Below are 22,626 nucleotides of genomic sequence, written 5' to 3' on the forward strand. Positions count from 1 at the left end.
TCCATCTCTCTCTCCTATCCTCCCTCCATCTCTCTCTCCTATCCTCCCTCCATCTCTCTCTCCTATCCTCCCTCCATCTCTCTCTCTCTCATATCCTCCACCCTCCATCTCTCTCACCTATCCTCCCTCCATTTCTCTCTCCCCCTCCATCTCTCTCTCCTATCCTCCCTCCATCTCTCTCTCCTATCCTCCCTCCATCTCTCTCACCTATCCTCCCTCCATCTCTCTCTCATATCCTCCACCCTCCATGTCTCTCTCCTCTCCTCCCTCCATCTCTCTCTCCTATCCTCCCTCCATCTCTCTCACCTATCCTCCCTCAATCTCTCTCACCTATCCTCCCTCCATCTCTCTCTCCTATCCTCCCCCCATCTCTCTCCTATCCTCCCTCCATCTCTCTCACCTATCCTCCATCTCTCTCTCATATCCTCCAACCTCCATGTCTCTCTCCTCTCCTCCCTCCATCTTTCTCTCCTATCCTCCCTCCATCTCCCTCTCCTATCCTCCACTCCATCTCTCTCTCATATCCTCCACCCTCCCTCTCCTCTCCCCTCATCTCCTCCACTCCATCTCTCTCATCTCCTCCACTCCATCTCTCTCATCTCATCCCTTCATCTCTATCTCATCTCCTCCCTCCATCTCTCTCCCCCTCCCTCCATCTCTCTCCTCCCTCCATCTCTATCTACTCCCTCCATCTCTCTCTCCTCTCCTCCCTCCATCTCACTCTCATCTCCTCCACTCCATATCACTCTCATCTCCTCCATCTCACTCTCATCTTCTCCACTCCATCTCACTCTCATCTCCTCCACTCCATCTCTCTCATCTCCTCCCTTCATCAATCTCTCATCTCCTCCCTCCATCTCTCTCCTATCCTCCCTCCATCTCCCTCTCATCTCCTCCCTCCATCTCTCTCCTATCCTCCCTCCATCTCCCTCTCATCTCCTCCCTCCATCTCTCTCTCGTATCCTCCACCCTTCATCTCTTTCATCTCCTCCACTCATCAAACTCTCATCTCCTCCCTCCATCTCTCTCTCCTATCCTCCCTCCATCTCGCTCTCATCTCCTCCCTTTGTCTTTCTCTCCTATCCTCCCTCCATGTCTCTCTACTCTCCTTCCTCCATCTCTCTCTCATCTCCTCCACTCCATCTCTCTCTTGTATCCTCCACCCTTCATCTCGCTCATCTCCTCCACTCCATCTCTCTCATCTCCTCTCTTCATCAATCTCTCATCTCTTCCACTCCATCTCTCTCTCCTATCCTCCCTCCACCTCTTTCTCATCTCCTCCCTCCGTCTTTCTCTCCTATCCTCCCTCCATGTCTCTCTACTCTCCTTACTCCATCTCTCTCATCTCTTCCACTCCATCTCTCTCTACTATCCTCCCTCCACCTCTTTCTCATCTCCTCCACCCATCTCTCTCATCACTTCCCTCCATCTCTCTCTCCTATCCTCCACTCCATCTCTCTCATATACCTCCCTTAATCTCCCTTTCCTCTCCTCCATCTGTCTCTCCTATGCAATGTGAGTGTGTGTGTCCACTAATGCCTCTCAAGCATGTTGTCATACTTTAGAAGTCCCTGAGTCCATAAAGGCATGGACAATCCTTGACTGTGAGGCATGAATGTATTGTAAGGTAAGGGAAAACAGAGTAAGGTAAGGTAGGGTAGGGTTGGGTAAGGTAGGGTAGGCGTGGGAAAGGTGAGGTAGGGTAATGTAGGGTAGGGTAGGTAGAGTAGGGTGGTGTATGAGTAGGGTAGGGTAAGGTAGGGTAACGTTGGATAAGGTAAGATAGAGTAGGATAGGATTGGATAGCATAGGATAGGGTAGGGTAGGGTAGGGTAAGGTAGAGTAGGGAAGGGTAGGGTAGGGTAGGGTAGGGTTGGGTAGGTAGAGTAGGGTAGTATAAGAGTAGGGTAAGGTATGGTAAGGTAGGATAAGGTAAGGTAGAGTTGGATAGGGTAGGTAAAGGTAGGGTAGGGTAGATTAGGGTAAGGTAAGGTAAGGTAAGGTAATGTAAGGTAAGGTAAGGTAGGGTAGGGAAGTTTAGGGTAAGGTAATGTAAGGTAAGGTAGGGAAAGGTAGGGTAGGGTAGGGCAAGCAAGGCAAGGCAATGCAGGGCAGGGTAGGTTAGGGGAAGGTAAGGAATGGTAGGGTAGGGTAGGGTAAGGTAGGGTGGGGTAGGGTGGGGTATGGTAAGGTAAAGTGAAGGTAGAGTAGGATGGGATAGGTTAAGGTAAGGTAAGTAAGGTAGGGTAAAGTTAGGTAAAGTAGGGTGAGGTAAGGCAGGGTAGGTAGGCAGGGATAAGGTAATGTAAGGTAGGGTAAGGTAAGGTAAGTAAGGTAGGTTGAGGTAAGGTAAGGTAAATAAGGTAGGGTAAGGTAAGGTAGGTTGAGGTAAGGTAAGGTAAGTAAGGTAGGGTGGGTAAGGTAGGGAAAGGGTAGGGTAAAGTAGGGTAGGGTTAAGTAGAGTGAGGTAGGGTAGTGTAAGGTAGGGTGGGGCAGGGTAGGGTAAGGTAGGTAAGGTAGAGTAAGGTAAGGTAGGGTAGGGTAGGGTTAAGGTAAGGTAGGGTAGGGTAAGGTAGGGTAGGGTGAGGTAAGGTAAGTAAGGTAGGGTAAGGTAAGTAAGGTATGGTAGGGTAGGTAAGGTAGGGTAAGGTAAGGTAGGGTAGGGTAGGGTAGGGTAGCGTAGGGTAGGGTAAGGTAAGGTAAGTAAGGTAGGGTAAGGTAAGTAAGGTAGGGTAAAGTAAGGTAAGGTAAGGTAATGTAGGGTAAGGTAAGTAAGGTAAGTAAGACAGGGTAAGGTAGGGTCAGTAATGTAGGGTAAAGTAAGATAAGTAAGGTAGGGTAGGGAAAGGTAGGGTAGGGTAAGGTAGGGTTAAATAAGGTAGGGTAGGGTAAGTAAGTTAGAGTAAGTAAGTAAGGTAAGTAAGGTAGGATAGGTAAGGTAGGGTAGGGAAGGGTAGAGATAAAGTAGGGTAAAGTAGGGTTGGGTAAGGTGGGGAAAGGTAGGGTAAAGTAAGGTAGGGTAAGTAAGGTAGAGAAAAAGTAAGGTAAGTAAGGTAGGGTAAGGTAGGGTAGGGTAAGGTAGGGTAAGATAAAGTAGGGTGGGGTAGGGTAGGGTAAGTTGGGGTGAGGTAGGGTAGGGTAAAGTAGGGTGGGGTAGGGTGAGGTATGGTAAGGAAGGGTAAGGTAAGGGAAAGTAGGGTAAGGTAGGGTAAGGTAAGGTAGGGTAAGGTAAAGTAGGGTAAGGTAGGGTAGGTAGGGTAAGGTAGGGTAGGGTAGAGTAGGGTAAGGCAGGGTAAGGTAGAGTAAAGTATGGTTGGGGTGGGGTAAAGTAGGGTAGGGAGGGTAGGGTAAGGTAAGGTAAAGTAGGGTAAGGTAGGGTAAGGTAAAGTAGGGTGGGGTAAGTAAGGTAGGGTAAGGTAAGTAAGGTCGGGTAGGGTAAGGTAAGGTAAGTAAGGTAGGTTAAGGTAAGGTAGGGTGGGGTAAGGTAAGTAAGGTAGGGTAGGGTAGGTAAGGTAGGGTAGGGTAGGGTAGGGTAGGTAGGGTAGGGTAAGGTAGGTAAGGTAGGGTAAGGTAAGGAAGGTAGGGTAAGGTAAGGTAGGTAAGGTAGGGTAAGGTAAGTAAGGTAGGGTAAGGTAGGGTAGGTAAGGTAGGGTAAGTAAGGTAAGTAAGGTAGGCTAAGGTAAGGTAGGGTAGGGTAGGGTAGGGTAAGGTAGGATAAGGTAGGGTGAGGTAAGGTAGGGTAAGGTAGGGTAGGTAAAGTAGGGTGGGGTAGGGTAAGGGAAAACAGAGTAAGGTAAGGTAGGGTAGGGTTGGGTAATGTAGGGTAGGGTAGGTAGAGTAGGGTGGTGTATGAGCAGGGTAGGTTAAGGTAGGGTAGAGTAGGGAAAGGTAGGGTTAGGTAAACTTTAGAAGTCCCTGAGCCCATAAAGGCATGGACAATCCTTGACTGTACACTACTCCCTCATCCTTTATCCGTACCCTACTCCCTCATCCTTTATCCATACACTACTCCCTCATCCTTTATCCGTGCACTACTCCCTCATCCTTTATCCGTACACTTCTTCCTCATCCTTTATCCATACACTACTCCCTCATCCTTTACCTGTACACGACTTCCTCATCCTTTATCCGTACACTACTTCCTCATCCTTTATCCATACACTACTCCCTCATCCTTTACCTGTACACTACACTACTTCCTCATTCTTTATCCGTACTCCCTCATCCTTAACTACTCCCTCATCCTTTACCTCATCCTTTATCCATACACTTCCTCATCCTTTATCCATCCTTTACACTACTCCCTCATCCTTTACCTGTACACGACTTCCTCATCCTTTATCCGTACACTACTTCCTCATCCTTTATCCATACACTACTCCCTCATCCTTTACCTGTACACTACACTACTTCCTCATTCTTTATCCGTACACTACTTCCTCATCCTTTATCCGTACACTACTTCCTCATCCTTTATCCGTACACAACTCCCTCATCCTTTACCTGTACACTACTTCCTCATCATTTCCCCGTACACTACTCCCTCTACTCCCTCATCCTTTATCCGTACACTACTTCCTCATCCTTTATCCGTACACTACTCCCTCATCCTTTATCCGTACACTACTTCCTCATCCTTTATCCGTACACTACTCCCTCTACTCCCTCATCCTTTATCCGTACACTACTCCCTCATCCTTTATCCGTACACTACTCCCTCTACTTCCTCATCCTTTATCCATACACTACTCCCTCATCCTTTATCCGTACACTACTCCCTCATCCTTTATCCGTACACTACTCCCTCATCCTTTATCCGTACACTACTCCCTCTACTTCCTCATCCTTTATCCGTACACTACTCCCTCATCCTTTATCCGTACACTACTTCCTCATCCTTTATCCGTACACTACTCCTTTAATAAGCCCTTAGTTGTAGTGTTGACTGTACCTGCTCCTATAATGTTATTATCAGCCCGCCGCTATTCGTCCATCCTTTTGCTAGTATTAGTTTATATAGCCTATGCTCTTCACCGGTAATTTCCAATGATGACTGTACAGAGAGCATATGTGATTCATCCACTAAATTAAATATGTTGAATTTGCCCTAATACACTGGAAATGCCTCCAAGCTGAAGCTTGGGCTTCCTGAGTGCATGGTACCGCCGTATGTACTGTAGGGAGAGAGTGGAGAGGGGGCCAAGGCTGTATAGTGTCAGATACTGAGGGTGACGGCATGATAACCAGAATGATTTCAGAGTATGTATGTACTGTATATAAAATGTGACATATTCATTATTATTAAGCGGTTTGTTTGGGTCCTTATATCAGACAATATACCAGGGGTATGAGGCAAAACTACGTGTTGACGTTGGTAATTAGAACAGTCATATGGCCAATATAGCACAAACCTTCAATACAGTGGAGAAAGCCTGAAGCCTTCCCTTGAGCTGTTTACTGATCGCCAGTGGTACCGAAGACCAAAATACCTTTCAGTTATGGGTGTGTCTGCATGCAAGCGTGCACAGGCTCAGGCGCATGCATGTGTGTACTGTATGTGTGCATGTGTCTGTGGGTGTGTTTGTGCGTCTGTGTGTGCGCATGTATGTTTGTGTGTGCGTGCGCGTGTGTGTGTGTGTGCGTGTGCGTGTGTGTGTGTGCGTGTGTGTGTGTGTGTGCGCGTGTGTGTGTGTGTCTGTGTGCATGTGTGCTAGGTGGAACCGAGGAGTTGGAAAGGAAATCAAATAAATGACTAACAGGTGACCCGCAGGGAAGGATAGAACCTTCTGGATCCTTCGGCATGGTACTTACTTAACCCACGTTGCTCTAACTCAAATTCAACTGGGCAAGAAGAGATAACATCTTATATTTGACAGGCAACTACGCCACTTGAAACCATTTTGAAACCTTGGAGCAGAGTTTAGATGTGGATAGCGTAGGCAGTGTACGGACTTGTGAAGAAGACGAGTTGGTAACCCTTTATATTAAGGTCCTGTAATAAACCATTTACAAACATTGTAAAGACTGGACTTACCATATATCAATCATTATTCCTACATTTGTAAATGTCAATAAACAATCTCTAAATAGTGTTTGTAAATTAATACATTTAAATTTGAATTAAACTGCCTTTTCGTCAGCGTGCTAGGCTAGCTGATAATCTTTACGGCATAAAGTGCATAGACATTTTTACTTTGTTTTTACATACTGCAATGTGTAGGCTACATTAAATAGCCACCTGCATGCACTCAATAACAAGATCCAGCTAGCCAATCATCTCTACCATATGGCCCTGTATTCCAAACCCATTCCCCTTCCTGCTCACACACACACACACACACACACACACACACACACACACACACACACACACACACACACACACACACACACACACACACACATAACACACACACATAACACACACACATAACACACACACACACACACACACACACACACACACACACACACACACACACACACACACACACACACACACACACACACACACACACACACACACACACACAGTGATCCAAATGCACAACACTAACACAACCACTACCTGCAATGTACTGTAATATACAGTAATAAAGCAGCTCAGTAAACCTTGTAAACATCACCTCTCCTTCCTTCCCCACAGAAAAACAGAACGCTGGTAATAGTCGCAATTCAACAGCTCAAATATCAGACGTATGTAGCAGGGTCTACAGTCAATCCCGGATTACAAAAAGAAAACCAGCCCGTCGCGGACATCGATGCCATTCTCCCAGACAAATTAAACAACTTTTTTGCTCGCTTTGAGGACAATACAGTGCCACTGACACGGCCCACGACCAAAACCTGCGGGCTCTCCTTCTCCGTGGCCAATGTGAGTAATTTTTTTTTTTTTTTACTTAACTAGGCACAAATTCTTATTTTCAATGACAGCCTCGGAACAGTGGGTTAACTGCCTGTTCAGGGGCAGAACGACAGATTTGTACCTTGTCAGCTCAGGGATTTGAACGTGAAACTTTTCGGTTACTAGTCCAACGCTCTAACCACTAGGCTACCCTGCCGCCCCTCACAAGGCTGTTATCAGGCTACCCTGATAACCCTCGCAAGGCTGCCAGCCCAGACGGCATCCCTAGCCGCGTCCTCAGAGCATGCGCAGACCAGCTGGCTGGTGTGTTTACGGACATATTCAATCAATCCCTATCCCAGTCTGCTGTTCCCACATGCTTCAAGAGGGCCACCATTGTTCCTGTTTCCAAGAAAGCTAAGGTAATGACTATCGCCCCTCCACTCACTTCTGTCATCATGAAGTGATTTGAAATACTAGTCAAGGATCATATCACCTCCACCCTACCTGACACCCTAGACCCACTCCAATTTTCTTACCGCCCCAATAGATCCACAGATGATGCAATCGCCATCACACTGCACACTGCCCTATCCCATCTGGACTAGTGGAATACCTATGTAAGAATGCAGTTCATTAACTACAGCTCAGCATTCAACACCATAGTACACTCCAAACTCATCATTAAGCTTATGACCTTGGCTCTCAACCCCACCCTGTGCAACTGGGTCCTGGACTTTCTGACGGGCCGCCCCCAGGTGGTGAGGGTAGGAAATAACATCTCCACCCCGCTGATCCTCAACACAGGGGCCCCACAAGGGTGCGTTCTCAGCCCTCTCCTGTACTCCCTGTTAACACATGACTGCGTGGCCATGCACACCTCCAACTCATTCATCAAGTTTGCAGACGACACCACAGTGGTATTGATTACCAACAACATCGAGACGGCCTAGAGGGCGGAGGTGAGGGCCATCGGAGTGTGGTGTCAGGAAAATAACCTCACACTCAACGTCAACAAAACAAAGGAGATGATCGTGGACTTCCGGAAACAGTAGACGGAGTACCCCCCCATCCACATCGACGGGACACTAGTGGAGAAGGTGGAAAGTTCCTCGGCGTACACAATCACGGACAAACTGAAATGGTCCACCCCCACAGACAGCGTGGTGAAGAAGGCGCAACAGTTTGGCTTGTCATCTAAAACACTAACAAACTTCTACAGATGCACAATCGATAGCATCCTGTCAGACTGTATCACCGCCTGGTACGGCAACTGCACCGCCCTCACCCGTAAGGCACTCCAGAGGGTAGTGAGGTCTGCACAACGCATCACCGGGGAAACTACCTGCCCTCCAAGACACCTACAACACCTGATGTCACAGGAAGGCCAAAAAGATCATCAAGGACAACAACCACCCGAGCCACTGCCTGTTCCCCTGCTACCATCCAGAAGGTGAGGTCAGTACAGGTGCATCAAAGCTGGGACCGAGAGACTGAAAAACAGCTTCTATCTCAAGGCCATCAGACTGTTAAACAGCCATCCCTAACATAGAGAGGCTGCTGCCAACATACAGACTCAAATCTCTGGCCACTTTAATAAATGGACTTGATAAAGGTATCACTCACTTTAAATAACGACATTTTAATCATGTTTACGTATCCTACATTACTCATATGTATATACTGTATTCTACACCATCTACTGCATCTTGCCTATGCCGTTCGGCCATCGCTCATCCATATATATTGTTATGTACATAGTCTTATTAATTCCTTTACACTTGTGTGTATAAGGTAGTTGTTGTGAAATTGTTAGATTACTTGTTGGTTATTACTGCATTGTCAGAACTAGAAGCACAAGCATTTCGCTACACTCGTATTAACATCTGCTAACCATGTGTATGTGACCAATAACATTTGATTTGATTTGAGTGCCAGTCTCACTAGGTTCCAGAACATTGTCTGTTTAGGTTTAGGAGAGGCAGTTCGAATCTCCGAGCCCACATGGTGCCCTCGTTGTGCACTAAACCCTAATTGCTCCAGGGTCACTGTTGATAATTACCCTGACCGTGACCCCACGGGGTAGGGATATGGAAAAAAACACATGTCCAGTTCACAGATGTGTATTAATACACACTTACACATGTGAAAAAAGGACAAATATAAGCACCTACCAAATGAAGTTTCATTATTTTATAACTCATCTATGGCTTCCATGTCACCTATGTAAAGAGTCTGCGTGGTTGGGCGTGATCAAGGTAGACAGATGAAGTCAAATATTAGTAGTTGGTTAGAGCAAGTGGTACATAGGGCCAGGTCAAATAGGTGTACTGTTATGGTAATGATTTGATAATACTGGATGCGGAGACTCAGAACCTGTAACACCATAGAGATCCTCTTATCACTCTTATTCTGAATGTTATTGGAACACATGTAGCCAATATGGTGAAGGACTGTACTCTGAATGCAGAATGACGCAGGGGACATTCTGTATCGTGTTTAATAAAGTCCTCATCATCATGTCTCCGGAGTACTCAATACCCCTCAATGCTGCACCTCCTGTTCCTCAGAACAACACTATGAATGTTTTACATCATTTTATGCCTAGTCAAACAAACGAGGGAAAATGTCATGTTTGAATCTTTCTAATTCTTCCATAAATCCTGCCTGCCAAAGGGGCTTTGGGGATAGATCTACAGTAATGATATTAGGCCTAGGGCCATCCTGACTGCACAAAAAAAGGCCCTTCTTTCTCTAACCATCTGTCTTATAAAAGGAGCATTTTCGGTCTCCATCAGCGGCTAAAGAGTTGGACGTAATGTGCACTCACAACTTCAATCTCCCAGGCCATCGATTTCCTGGCCCTATTCTTCAACACGCGGGGCCACATTTCAACACTTTCAAAACGGGTGAATCAAAAGGGGCCACCCAGCCAGAGCCGGCTCTACTTTCTAATGGCCGCTGCCACTGCACGGACCCTCATCCAAGCTCCAATTACTCAAGCCTTTTCATTTGGAACACAACACCATCCTATATCCTTCATCCTGTCTGCTCTTTTCATTCGTTCTTTTCTTTTTTTGCTCTCTGTGTTGTTCACTCTGTCTTGTCTTTGCTTTGGCATCCTGCTGCGTTTGTCTCCTTAAGCGCGTGCTTACCACCTCTAAGCCATTTCCACAATAGGGAGGAAGGGAGGGAGGGAGAGAGAGAGAGAGAGAGAGAGAGAGAGAGAGAGAGAGAGAGAGAGAGACAGAGGGCCAATTGGAGCGCGGTTGTGCAATAAACACACATTCTCTTTTATCCTAAACTGTTACCAGGAGGGGGGGAGGCGAGGGAGGAGACAAAAGAACCTAGTCAGAGTCAGAGTCCACAATGATAGAAGCTTCATGATCCAAGGCGGAATTGGCACATGCTCGGGCATACAGTAACATTGTGTAGACACCTCCCCACGCAAGACCCTAGCTTTTATAAGAAGCTGAGCCGAGGTCAGGGAACACGTCTCTGCGAGGGAATCAATGAATAATAATAACACCAACAATAAGGATAACAACCACAGGAGCCGTAACGATGGCAGCAGACATGGAACAATCTGAGAGAGAGAGAAATAGGCACAGTTTACTGACTCAGAAAGACACAAAGCCAGCTCAGCCCCTCTCCCTACAAAGCCCTGTCTCTATCTCAGCCCCCCTACCCCCAAAACAACTACATCATCTGTCCATGGAGTGTCCAGATCAACCAGCCTCTGAGACAACAGCTTCTCTCCACACACTGGATAGACTGCAACTACAAGTGTTATGGGGAAACTCTGAGCCAGAATGACACATTAGACCAGTATATGGAACAGGGATTGGCATGGGAACATTGGAGGGGGGGGGGATGAGAGAAGACAATCCACGATTCCCGGACCGGGAATAACGGCGAAATCCACATTCATTGCAAGAACAGGAAAATGAACATTAACAACAGAAGAAGAAGAAACACTGAATGAAATGTTCAGATGTCCTGAAGTAGATACATAACAGACTCATTACAGGTTCTGTGTTGAAAGCTGTGGCTAATTCAGCGTCTTCAAGCAGCCAGCAGAATTCAATACGGATCGCAGTCCCACATGCACACTAATACCCCATTAAGATTCACACACACGTACGAATACGCACGCACGCACACACAACGCACGTACACGCATGCACACACACGTACACACATACACACGCTAGCCAAAGTAATGGCCGCCATAATGGTTGCTGTGAGCCGATCAGATCTGGTAAATACACACAGCCAGACAGACGTGTTTTAGTTGATCTCCTCCTGCACCAACTATCTGCTGCTTCTAATACATGAACGACACCACACTCCTTGGTGTGCTGCTGGAAGATGCAGGCAGATGAAATAGGCCTTCCTTAACATGGCATGTGGATGAACGGCAAACGAGATTCTACTGTACATCTGGGCCAGCGTTTTGTGTGTTATACACTAGTACAGAACAGTCCTGTGTAAATATTAGTGTGCCCCTCTCTCTGTGTGTAACTAGCCTACATGTCTCACAGTGTTTGCACTTCACTCTCATCCTGTGTGTGTGTGTGTGCGTGTGTGTGTGTGTGTGTGTGTGCGTGTGTGTGTGTGTGTGTGTGTGTGTGTGTGTGTGTGTGTTTAAGGGTCAGAGAGGATGAGTGGCAAAGCCTTGTGGGAGCACTGTCTGGCCACATCCCATGGGGAGGGAAGGAGAGAGAGACAGACAGAGAAAGACAGAAGCGCAATGCAGACGAATGACAGCCACTGCTAACACTCACAACCATGGCCGTGTTTACGTGAGGCTGTCACACCTAAGTACACACCCAAGAGTCAAATGCCAGCCCAACAACTGCAGGGCCAATGTCCTGTATCCTGTATCCACAGCTGTTCTCAGTGGTAAAACTCAGGGCCCTCCCTCTCTTTCTGCTACACCTCTGTCTCTCTGTGTGGCTGCAGGTTTATATCTCTTCTCTGTGTGGCTGCAGGTTTATATATTCTCTCTGTGTGGCTGCAGGTTTATATCTCTTCTCTCTGTGTGTCTGCAGGTTTATATATTCTTCTCTGTGTGGCTGCAGGTTTTTATATTCTCTCTGTGTGGCTGCAGGTTTATATATTCTCTCTGTGTGGCTGCAGGTTTATATCTCTTCTCTCTTTGTGGCTGCAGGTTTATATCTCTTCTCTCTGTGTGGCTGCAGGTTTATATCTTCTCTCTGTGTGTCTGCAGGTTTATATATTCTCTCTGTGTGGCTGCAGGTTTATATCTCTTCTCTCTTTGTGGCTGCAGGTTTATATCTCTTCTCTCTGTGTGGCTGCAGGTTTATATCTTCTCTCTGTGTGTCTGCAGGTTTATATATTCTCTCTGTGTGGCTGCAGGTTTATATCTTCTCTCTGTGTGGCTGCAGGTTTATATATTCTCTCTTGTGGCTGCAGGTTTATATCTCTTCTCTCTTTGTGGCTGCAGGTTTATATCTTCTCTCTGTGTGGCTGCAGGTTTATATCTCTGTGTGTCTCTCTGTGTGGCTGCAGGTTTATATCTCTTCTCTCTGTGTGGCTGCAGGTTTATATATTCTCTCTTTGTGGCTGCAGGTTTATATCTCTTCTCTCTTTGTGGCTGCAGGTTTATATCTTCTCTCTGTGTGGCTGCAGGTTTATATATTCTCTCTGTGAGTCTGCAGGTTTATATATTCTCTCTGTGTGGCTGCAGGTTTATATCTCTTCTCTCTTTGTGGCTGCAGGTTTATATCTGCAGGTTTATATATTCTCTCTGTGTGGCTGCAGGTTTTTATATCTCTTTGTGGCTGCAGGTTTATATCTCTTCTCTGTGTGGCTGCAGGTTTATATCTCTTCTCTCTGTGTGGCTGCAGGTTTATATCTCTTCTCTCTTTGTGGCTGCAGGTTTATATCTCTTCTCTCTTTGTGGCTGCAGGTTTATATCTCTTCACTCTGTGTGGCTGCAGGTTCATTTCTCTTCTCTTTGTGTGTCTTCAGGTTTTGTACCCAACTGAAGGTCACAGGCTGCAGTCACACACCCAGGCAGTCAGGCAGGGGAGCCCTCAGGCGTTTCCACTCTGCCGGGTTGTCTGGTCTGCAGTCGCTCCCACACACAGACACACACACACAGGCTCCAGGGCCAGGCAGGACAGGCAGGAGACGGATGGTTGCGGTCCAAGGTAAAGGGCCTCTCGGCTGGGTCCGAGTGGGGCTAATGCTGGGGGTGGCTGTGTGGAGGTAGTTGAAGGGATGACTGAGGTTGCAGCGAGCTAGCTAGGTGGGAGCCAGCAGAGTTTCAGATAAAAATGTATGGCCCTGCTTTGTTACATGTTACCTCTGGCGACCAACAGGATGCACGGGGACTCACAGAGAGGGAGAGGAGGAGAGGAGAGGAGAGGAGAGGAGAGGAGAGGAGAGGAGAGGAGAGGAGAGGAGAGGAGAGGAGAGGAGAGGAGAGGAGAGGAGAGGAGAGGAGAGGAGAGGAGAGGGAGAGAGGAGAGGAGAGGAGAGGAGAGGAGAGGAGAAGACCGCACCATTTTCTTGTTTTTTTTGCCAGGGCCACGCTCCAACACACAGACATCATTTACGAACCAAGCATGTGTGTTTAGTGAGTCCACCAGATCAGAGGCTGTAGGGATGACCAGGGATGTTCTCTTGATAAGTGTGTGAAATTGACCATTATATTGTTCTGCTAAGCATTCAAAATGTAACGAGTACTTTTGGGTGTCAGGGAAAATGTATGGAGTAAAAAGTGCATTATTATCTTTAGGAATGTAGTGAAGTAAAATAAAAGTTGTCAAAAATATAAAGAGTAAAGTACGCAAACCCCCCAAAACGACTTAAGTGCTTTAAAGTATTTTACTTAAGTACTTTACACCACTGTGAAAGAAGACTGCTGAAGGAAGACTGCTGAAAGAAGACTGCTGAAGGAAGACTGCTGAAAGAAGACTGCTGAAAGAAGACTACTGAAGGAAGACTGCTGAAAGAAGACTGCTGAAGGAAGACTGCTGAAAGAAGACTGCTGAAAGAAGACTGCTGAAGGAAGACTGCTGAAGGAAGACTGCTGAAAGAAGACTGTTGGAGGAAGACTGCTGAAGGAAGACTGCTGAAAGAAGACTGCTGAAGGAAGACTGCTGAAGGAAGACTGCTGAAAGAAGACTGCTGAAGGAAGACTGCTGAAAGAAGACTGCTGAAGGAAGACTGCTGAAGGAAGACTGCTGAAAGAAGACTGCTGAAAGAAGACTGCTGAAGGAAGACTGCTGAAAGAAGACTGCTGAAGGAAGACTGCTGAAAGAAGGCTGCTGAAAGAAGACTGCTGAAGGAAGACTGCTGAAGGAAGACTGCTGAAAGAAGACTGCTGGAGGAAGACTGCTGAAGGAAGACTGCTGAAAGAAGACTGCTGGAGGAAGACTGCTGAAGGAAGACTGCTGAAAGAAGACTGCTGAAGGAAGACTGCTGAAGGAAGACTGCTGAAAGAAGACTGCTGAATGAAGACTGCTGAAAGAAGACTGCTGAAGGAAGACTGCTGAAGGAAGACTGCTGAAAGAAGACTGCTGAAAGAAGACTGTTGAAGGAAGACTGCTGGAGGAAGACTGCTGAAAGAAGACTGCTGGAGGAAGACTGCTGAAGGCAGACTGCTGAAGGAAGACTGCTGAAAGAAGACTGCTGAAGGAAGACTGCTGAAAGAAGACTGCTGAAAGAAGACTTCTGAAAGAAGACTGCTGGAGGAAGACTGCTGAAGGAAGACTGCTGAAAGAAGACTGCTGAAGGAAGACTGCTGAAGGAAGACTGCTGAAAGAAGACTGCTGAAGGAAGACTGCTGAAGGAAGACTGCTGAAAGAAGACTGCTGAAGGAAGACTGCTGAAAGAAGACTGCTGAAGGAAGACTGCTGAAGGAAGACTGCTGAAGACTGCTGAAAAGACTGCTGAAAGAAGACTGCTGAAAGAAGACTGCTGAAGGAAGACTGCTGAAAGAAGACTGCTGAAAGAAGACTGCTGGAGGAAGACTGCTGAAAGAAGACTGCTGGAGGAAGACTGCTGAAGGCAGACTGCTGAAAGAAGACTGCTGAAAGAAGACTGCTGAAGGAAGACTGCTGAAAGAAGACTGCTGAAGGAAGACTGCTGAAAGAAGACTGCTGAAAGAAGACTGCTGGAGGAAGACTGCTGAAAGAAGACTGCTGGAGGAAGACTGCTGAAGGCAGACTGCTGAAGGAAGACTGCTGAAAGAAGACTGCTGAAGGAAGACTGCTGAAAGAAGACTGCTGAAAGAAGACTTCTGAAAGAAGACTGCTGGAGGAAGACTGCTGAAGGAAGACTGCTGAAAGAAGACTGCTGAAGGAAGACTGCTGAAGGAAGACTGCTGAAAGAAGACTGCTGAAGGAAGACTGCTGAAAGAAGACTGCTGAAGGAAGACTGCTGAAGGAAGACTGCTGAAAGAAGACTGCTGAAAGAAGACTGCTGAAGGAAGACTGCTGAAAGAAGACTGCTGAAGGAAGACTGCTGAAAGAAGACTGCTGGAGGAAGACTGCTGAAGGAAGACTGCTGAAAGAAGACTGCTGGAGGAAGACTGCTGAAGGAAGACTGCTGAAAGAAGACTGCTGAAGGAAGACTGCTGAAGGAAGACTGCTGAAAGAAGACTGCTGAAGGAAGACTGCTGAAAGAAGACTGCTGAAGGAAGACTGCTGAAGGAAGACTGCTGAAAGAAGACTGCTGAAAGAAGACTGCTGAAGGAAGACTGCTGAAAGAAGACTGCTGAAGGAAGACTGCTGAAAGAAGACTGCTGAAAGAAGGCTGCTGGAGGAAGACTGCTGAAAGAAGACTGCTGGAGGAAGACTGCTGAAGGAAGACTGCTGAAAGAAGACTGCTGAAAGAAGACTGCTGAAAGAAGACTGCTGAAGGAAGACTGCTGAAAGAAGACTGCTGAAGGAAGACTGCTGAAAGAAGACTGCTGAAAGAAGACTTCTGAAAGAAGACTGCTGAAGAAAGACTGCTGAAGGAAGACTGCTGAAGCCACACAGCTGTAAATAATCGATATGCTGCCATGACAGGGCATGTGATGGTTCTGAACAAAAATTGTGTCAACAGATATGTTAACTAACACGTTTCCACTGTTATGGTCTCGGACCAAAGGAGGGGCTTCATCGGGGGATGGGGGGGCAGCGACTCGGTTAAGGTTAATAGGTGACTGTCGGGGGGGCAGGGGACGAGATACACACACAAACGCACACACTCCTGCAGTGTGTCCCGTTGTACAGCCTCTGACCCTCTATCACGTAGCCTACAACCTCTCCTGCAGTTCTAGCTACTGTAGGTCGACACAGGAAGAATAGACCTGCGGAAACACTGAATGGAGCCTATATTTAAAAGGAAAATAAGTGACCAGACTACAGAACATTAGGATCACATCTGTTTGTCTAGCCCTGTGCTGAATTAGCTAGTTCACCACAGCCGAAGCAGCTTAATTGAGAAAGCAGATCATGTACAGGATAGACTGTGTGAAACATGCTCTTCAATCTCCTATAATACACTCATTACATTTAGGGATTTAGGAGATTGCAGAGAGAGAGAGAGAGAGAGAGAGAGAGAGAGAGAGAGAGAGAGAGAGAGAGAGAGAGAGAGAGAGAGAGAGAGAGAGAGAGAGAATGTAAGTGTGTGTGTAGTTCGTGCACTAATACAGCCCAGTACACGTACAGGAGGATCAGGCCACCACTAAGTCAGTTCCAGCCGCAGCTTTTAACAGAAACAGGGTCAATGCTGTCTAAAGCCCTGTGCTTTAACAGACTCCTGAGTTATGCAACAGCAAGCTAGGCAAATCCCCCAAAACACACTCAAATCCCTTGCCGTGTCATTAGCTCCAGGGGAAAGACCCACGCACCCCACTCATCCTAACACACAGCAACATTTAAGACTTCATGTCAAAGGCCTCATCCATATCCCTTATATCCTTCCCTTCCCTCCCTAGCATCTTAGAAACATTCAAAATTCAAATTCTTTGATGAGATTCCCTTTCCATTTTCCCTGCCAGTCAACCAGCCGTGCAGCTGAAACGCATCAGAGACACTTTGGGCTCTGTTCCAATAGGGAGTCTTTTTAAAATGAGAATGGGACGGCTCTACAGATTCTAATGAAATGAAGTGTCATGCATAGCAAATCCGTTCTGCTCTTTTATTCAACTAATGGCTTCAATGACACCTGTAGGACAGAGGTAAGGGTACAGAAGGGAGGATGCGAGAGGACGGTCACCACGCTAAGGAGAGATGACAGGAGCTTGACGCGGATCAATGGTCGCTCCTTAAGGTAAAACAAGGGGATGACCGGAGCGGTCACTGTCACAGATCCCCACGCATTGGACCGTAAAGGTTGGCGGCCATTTTGGAGACATGAATTTGTGGTTGTGGTTTGATAGCTGGAGAAGTATGAACGGTTTTATCTGCATGTGCCATTAGGTATCAGACTAGTCCACTGTAGTATTAGGATCTCTGTCAGTCTGGCTTACAGTATCAGGTTAACGTTATGCCCAAACGTTTTTTGACAAATCTACCTGGCAGATGTTTTGGTCTTATTCAATACTCAATGTTTTCTTCCAGTTCATCCTTGGCCTGTTGGAACAAACCAAAGCCTTGCAGTAAGGACATGCTGTAGCTACGAGGAGGGTTACTCAGTCAGTCGGCCGGGTAGTAATGTCAGAGTGAGTCTACTCCTAATCCCTCCAGCTACAGTGACTCAACCACTAACTAACCTAACCTAGATCTCCTCACTCAGTCGCAGTGGGGCAGGGGGTTCAGTGTAGCAGCATGGAGTTCTGAAATAAAGACTATCTCTCTCTCTCTCTCTGGCTCGGTGAAGACTGCCTAAGGTGTGCTGCTGCAGTTAACGGACTGAATCATTGGTTGAGGAGTAGCTCGCTCTCTGCTTCCTGAAGTGCCTGGTGTGTGTGTGACAGTTTAGCCTCATATTTTCTAATCACACACAAATATACTCTCTCTCTCTGGGTCGAGGTGGTGCAGTGAAGGTGGTAAAGGTGTTTGCATACCCACAGCCCATGGGATGCGTATTATCAGGGTGAGTGATTGTCTGAGCCCAAGGCGTTTGTCATGCCCTCAACCTTGTGGAAAGTTAACACAGAGATAAGGCTCCTGAAGCTTTCGCACATCGATATACTAACAAACAAAGAGACATACAGAATGCACAAGCGCTAACACACACACTGACCATTACACAACAGACAACTAAGTGAAATTACAAAGTGACAATTACAAACATCAGAAGCCTTTTAAAACCTAAAATACACAACAAGTTTTACATTTCCTGCAATCCTGCAACCGGGTGATCAAATTAAGATCCTACATCTGTAAATCAGAAACTTTCACAATAAGACATTCACAATAATAATAAGACATTCACAATAAGTAACAATGCGGGAGAGAGGGAGAGAGGGAGAGAGAGAGAGAGAGAGGGAGAGAGGGAGAGAGGGGGAGAGAGGGAGAGAGGCCCGCAGGCATGGAGAGGGGGAGAGAGGGAGAGAGGGAGAGAGGGAGAGAGGGCCGCAGGCATGGAGAGGGAGAGAGAGGGAGAGAGGGAGAGAGGGAGAGAGGGAGAGAGGGCCGCAGACATGGAGAGGGGGAGAGAGGGAGAGAGGGCCGCAGGCATGGAGAGGGGGAGAGAGAGAGAGGGAGAGAGGGCCGCAGGCATGGAGAGGGGGAGAGAGGGAGAGAGGGAGAGAGGGCCGCAGGCATGGAGAGGGGGAGAGAGGGAGAGAGGGAGGGAGAGAGGGAGAGAGGGCCGCAGTGTGTGTGTGTGTGTGTGTGTGTGTGTGTGTGTGTGTGTGTGTGTGTGTGTGTGTGTGTGTGTGTGTGTGTGTGTGTGTGTGTGTGTGTGTGTGTGTGTGTGTGTGTGTGTTTATATCTGGTGTGTGTGTACATGTTTTAACTTATTTACGACAGGACCAGTTCAAGTGATACAAAATGTTTTGAAACATATAACAGATATGTTAGATTCAACATATTGCTATTTGACAAGTATGTCATGCATATGAATATACTTAATATTTACCTGTCAAAAGTTTGGACACCCCTCATTCAAGGATTTTTCTTCATTTTTACTATTTTCTACATTGTAGAATAATACTGAAGACATCAAATCTATGAAATAACACATATGGAATCATATGTAGCCACCCTTTGCCTTTAGATATTACTGCACGGTCGGAACTAGAAGCACAAGCATTTCGCTACACTCGCATTGACATCTGCTAACCATGTGTATGTGACAAATAAAATGTGATTTGATTTGATGACAGCTTTGCACACTATTGCCATTCTCTCAACCAGCTAAATGAGGAATACTTTTCCAACCATCTTGAAGGCGTTCTCACATACGCTAAGCACTTGTTGGTGGCTTTTCCTTCACCCTGCGGTCCCACTCATCCCAAACCATCTCAATTGGGTTGAGGTCAGGTCATCTGATGCAGCACTCCTGCAATCTCCTTCTAAGTCAAGTAACCCTTATACAGCCTGGAGGTGTGTTTTGGGTCATTGTCCAGTTGAAAAACAAATGATAGTCCCACTAAGCGCAAACCAGATGGGTTGGCGTATCGCTGCAGAATGCTGTGGCAGCCATGCTGGTTAAGTGTGCCTTGAATTCTAAATAAATCACAGACAGTGTCACCAGCAAAGCACACCCACACCATCACACATCCTCCTCCATGCTTCATGGTGGGAACCACACATGCAGAGATCATCTGTTCAAATTTGGACTCATCAGATGAAAAGGACAGATTTCCACCAGTCTAATGTCCATTGCTCGTGTTTCTTGGGCCAAGCAAGTCTCTTCTTCTCATTGGTGTCCTTTAGTAGTGGTTTCTTTGCAGCAATTCGACCATGAAGGCCTGATTCACACAGTCTCCTATGAACAGTCGATGTTGAGATGTGTCTGTTACTTGATCTCTGTGAAGCATTTATTTGGGCTGCAGTTTCTGAGGTGTTACAAGTCACACATGTTAATTGAAATGCATTCCAGGTGATTACCTCATGAAGCTGGTTAAGAGAATGCTAAGAGTGTGAAAAGCTGTCATCAAGGCAAAGGGTGGCTACTTTGAAGAATTTCAAATATAAAACAGATTTTGATTTGTTTAACACTTTTTTGGTTACTACATGATTCCATATGTGTTATTTCATAGTTTGTGTCTTCACTATTATTCTACAATGTAGAAAATAGTAAAAAATAATGAAAAACCCTTCAATCACTAGATGTTTCCAAACTTTTGACTGGTACTGTATATCAGATGTTTTCTATGTAATGCTGAAGAATAATATAAATCATTATTGAAGGAAACACCAATCCATGCTGACTAACATACTGGGAATGGAGCAAAGTGCTGGTTTTATTGATCACTCCCTTTGAAGCTGATGGTCGCCATGAATTATTAAAACGGTGTCGTTTAGTGACATAAAGAGACTTGAATAAGACCACACAGCATTTAATAGATAGCTGTAGATAGATAGGCATATTTGCGGTGTTCCAGTGCCCCATTGTCCAGGCATGAATTTGTTGAATTAACCCTCCTCTCCTCATACAGTGTGTGTGTGTGTGTGTGTGTGTGTGTGTGTGTGTGTGTGTGTGTGTGTGTGTGTGTGTGTGTGTGTGTGTGTGTGTGTGTGTGTGTGTGTGTGTGTGTGTGTGTGTGTGTGTGTGTGTGTGTGTGCGCGTGCGTGCGTGTGTGTGTGTATTGCGGGGAACACAAGGAGCAGAGAAAAAGTGCATGTGTTCACTGTTGGCCCTTTCTCAGTCGGAGCCCTAGTCGTCTCCATTTTAATGACTTGGTTCATGTGATGATCCATAATTAAAGTTTGGATGTCTGCCGATCAAGACTGTCTGGGTTGAGGATTTTCCATTGGAACTCAGTCCCAACTCTGTAGGCCTTCTTCTCCAGGTGACACAGCCTATCTGTTAATCAGAGAGTGAATAAATGACAGAGTTAATCCTATAGTCATTACCACTTGGCACGCATTTGCGACGGGATTACGACCGCGCACTCCGATGTCCCCACTCACAACCGGCTATTTTCAGTAATCCTCCCATCCCATCCCTCCCGCTATCCATCCCTCCCGCTATCCATCCATCCATCCTCCACTTTTCTCTGGAATTTCCTCCATCCTTCCCTCCTCCAATTACTCCTCCTTCTCTGTGGCAATTTCTTATCTTTTTCTTCTTCTCTCCATTAATAATCCTCCCTCCTTTTCTCTGGCACTTTCTTCTTTTCTCTTCTTCTTCTCTCCATTGTGTTTTTGCTGATATTAGAGATGTCTGGTGGCCAACCCGTTCTAGAGAAAATGGCTCCTGATGAAAGGATGCAACAAAAGCGAGGAAAGAGATCAATGTAATTGCCGTGGCAACAAAAGAAGGGTTTATGTTGCGCAATAATTACATCTGGAACGCCTAGGAACATAACTAAGCGATTTACATTTCATTTTCATTGCTAAATTGCGGAGAGAGACACAGCCACAATACTTGAGTACACAAAGGATATGTGGAGATTGGATTTTTTTCTCTCGTTACAATCACGGCAATCATCGTCAGGTTATTTGGTTTGTACATCGAGAAACAGAAACAGTGATGTTGTGGTTGATCACGATGGTAAAGTCATTAGAGCTGTATGAAAGATTGTAATGTGTTATTAGCATGGACTCAGATGACCCTCCTGTCTCATTTAGACAGGATGATGACCCTCCTGTGTCTCATAAAGACAGGATGATGACCCTCCTGTGTCTCATAAAGACAGGATGATGACCCTCCTGTGTCTCATAAAGACAGGATGATGACCCTCCTGTGTCTCATAAAGACAGGATGATGACCCTCCTGTGTCTCATGAAGACAGGATGATGACCCTCCTGTGTCTCATTAAGACAGGATGATGACCCTCCTGTGTCTCATAAAGACAGGATGATGACCCTCCTGTGTCTCATAAAGACAGGATGATGACCCTCCTGTGTCTCATAAAGACAGGATGATGACCCTCCTGTGTTTCATTAAGACAGGATGATGACCCTCCTGTGTCTCATTAAGACAGGATGATGACCCTCCTGTGTCTCATAAAGACAGGATGATGACCCTCCTGTGTCTCATAAAGACAGGATGATGACCCTCCTGTGTCTCATTAAGACAGGATGATAAAGACAGGATGATGACCCTCCTGTGTCTCATTAAGACAGGATGATGACCCTCCTGTGTCTCATAAAGACAGGATGATGACCCTCCTGTGTCTCATAAAGACAGGATGATGACCCTCCTGTGTCCATTAAGACAGGATGATGACCCTCTGTGTCTCATAAAGACAGGATGATGACCCTCCTGTGTCTCATAAAGACAGGATGATGACCCTCCTGTGTCTCATAAAGACAGGATGATGACCCTCCTGTGATGACCCTCCTGTAAGTCTCATAAAGACAGGATGATGACCCTCCTGTGTCTCATAAAGACAGGATGATGACCCTCCTGTGTCTCATTAAGACAGGATGATGACCCTCCTGTGTCTCATTAAGACAGGATGATGACCCTCCTGTGTCTCATAAAGACAGGATGATGACCCTCCTGTGTCTCATAAAGACAGGATGATGACCCTCCTGTGTCTCATAAAGACAGGATGATGACCCTCCTGTGTTTCATTAAGACAGGATGATGACCCTCCTGTGTCTCATTAAGACAGGATGATGACCCTCCTGTGTCTCATAAAGACAGGATGATGACCCTCCTGTGTCTCATAAAGACAGGATGATGACCCTCCT

At 46.4% G+C, this 22,626-nt stretch overlaps 1 protein-coding gene across 1 annotated transcript in view; it reads right to left on the minus strand.

Moving 5' to 3' along the window:
* Positions 1-22,626, minus strand: part of LOC112214891 (neurexin-2-like) — a 1,125,107-nt gene that overhangs the window by 1,009,890 nt on the left and 92,591 nt on the right.

This window comes from Oncorhynchus tshawytscha, linkage group LG15 (genome assembly GCF_018296145.1).
Source record: "Oncorhynchus tshawytscha isolate Ot180627B linkage group LG15, Otsh_v2.0, whole genome shotgun sequence".
Classification (NCBI taxonomy): domain Eukaryota; kingdom Metazoa; phylum Chordata; class Actinopteri; order Salmoniformes; family Salmonidae; genus Oncorhynchus; species Oncorhynchus tshawytscha.